The sequence below is a fragment of the Marmota marmota genome, unplaced genomic scaffold (genome assembly GCF_001458135.2).
Source record: "Marmota marmota marmota unplaced genomic scaffold, marMar, whole genome shotgun sequence".
Lineage (NCBI taxonomy): Eukaryota > Metazoa > Chordata > Mammalia > Rodentia > Sciuridae > Marmota > Marmota marmota.
Genome location: NW_025999905.1, coordinates 8,761,003 through 8,763,556, shown reverse-complemented (window position 1 = coordinate 8,763,556; position 2,554 = coordinate 8,761,003).

Here is a 2,554-nt window from a genome sequence, read left to right as displayed (position 1 = left end):
TTTTTTTTTTTTTTTTTTGTAGTAGCTTGTTCTTCTTTTTGTAATTACAATCTAAAAATCACATGAATATTACATATAGTATACTAAGCTAAATAAGGGCATTAGTATTGTACCTTCCTTATAAGAGGCAAAGGTAGAAGGATTTCAACATATATAAAGACAAAAAAAGAAACCTCTAGATTTTATAATAATACTATTATATTATTAAATAAAGAAATAGTATCTGGGGTTGTGGCTCAGTGGTAGAGCGCTCGCCTAGCATGTGCAAGGCCCTGGGTTTGATCCTCAGCACCACATAAAAATAAATAAAATAAAGATATTGTGTCCAACTACAACTAAAAAATAAATATTTAAAAAAATAAAGAAATGATAGTCTACTATTGATTTTTAGCTTCAATAACTAAGATAATAAGTTATTTTACATTATATCATATTAATACATGGGGCATTCGTAATGATTATAGCTGAATATACCACAAACATATTATTTTATATGTGTATTCTACTGGTTCAACCTTAACAAAGGATATTAAAGATAACATAGAAAACTTAAGATAATTGTTATGGTTTATATAGGAGATATTCCCCCAAAAGCTCATGTGTGAGAAAATGCAAGAAAATTTAGAGGTGAAGTGATTGGATTATGAGAGTTTTAACCTAATTAGTATATTAATCCCCTAATAAGGATTAACTGGGTGGTAAGTTTAGGCAAGTAGGGTGTGATTGGAGGAGGTGGGTCATTGGGGACATGCCTTTGGGGTACGTATTTTGTTCTTAATGAACAGATATCTATATCTCTCTCTCTTTCCCCCACCTTTCTAATTCCAATCCTGGTTCCATGTTTCTCTACCACACTCTTCCCCCATTATGTCTCATCTTAGACCCAGAGCAATGGAGTTGGCCATCTGTGGACTGAGGTCTCTGAAACTGTGAACCCCCAAATAAACTTTTCCTCCTCTAATTGTTCTTGTGAGGTCTTTTGTTCACAGCAGTAAAATAGCTGACTAAAAAACAATTTAGCTATTTGTTCCTTATAATATAGCATCTTCTATAGAAGACCGTAGAAATGGCCTCAAGAATCAGTGTGTCATAAGATCCGAAGCATAAAAAAGATTTGACCTAGGAATAGCTTTACACCACCAAGAAGACCATGCTACTACCTTTTACAAACAGAACACTGAAGCAAATTTTTTTGGTAAAAATAAGATGCTACTGTCTTCACTGAGTTAACTACTAATAGTATATTAGTAAATATTCTGGAAATGTGCTAACAGAAAAATGGCATAAAAGAAACATATATAAGACTTCTGTATTCTCTGCTAAGCAAAAAATTGGATATATTTCTCCTGGTCATGTTCAATTTGCAGATCCATTTCAGGCCACGTTACATTGCTGATGCATTCTTTGCATGGTATTTAACATCAATGAGAGGAAAAGGTCAGCAATCAATAGGAGAGGCCCAGTATAAAATTCATCTCTCAATGAAGTCAAAATTAAAAGTCAACAGAAAGAATATAGCTTTATAATAACAATTTAAGAATGACAGAAAGCACTTGTGTCAGAATTTCTGATTGTATTTTAGGTTCCTCTTATTTTATTTTTAGTTAATTCACATGTTCCATATTGATGAACTATATGCAATTTTATTTACTAAGTATCAATTCAAACTGGTGGATTGTAATGATTTAAGCAACTACTGATCTCTAGTTTACATTCAAAATATCTATCCATGAAAGGATTTACTTATCAAATTTGTTTTTGACACTATAAATAAAGAACTTTTTCCCTTTTTTTGAGGGAATCTCTCTATGTTGCCCAGGCTGGTTTGAACTTCTGGGCTCCAGATGACCACCTCAGCCTCCTGAGCACTGGAACTACACACCTGTGTCACCTTGCCTGGCTGATAAATGGTTTGATACATACATAGATGGACATATGAATAGACTGCAGTATATTGATATTTATAGATATATTAGATGTATGTGATATATATGATATACACATGTATATAAAGATAATGAAAGAAAAATTAGTAGCACATAAAAAATGAATAACATATATAGCATGCTAGATCTAAATCAAACATGGACATGGACATTTTTTTAAAATATCTATTTGAAGAAAAGTTAATATTTTAGTTATGCGTCATTTATAATTATTAATTTATGCTAGTTAAAATAACTAAGTAAATAAAAATAACTAATTGATAGTACTCTCTTAGTCATGTTTGTTTTATTGTACACATATAGAAAAACAACAAAAATTAGGGTGTGGTTGTGTATTTAATAAAAGATCGAATCAATTCATTCCTTCCCTTTTTCAATTGAGTAAGTTTTTTACCCCTACTCTGTAAATCACTACTGTATATTTACTATGATACTAGACTAATTGTTTACATAATATGATCTATGAAATATGACATTTTTGATAGAGACTCAGAGTAATGGTCATAAGAAGCTTGGGGTGGAGAAAATAGTATTTAGCAGTAGCAAAATGAGGAAACTTTGAAACTGCTGAATCAACATAAAGCTTTTGGAAGTTAAATTTACTATGC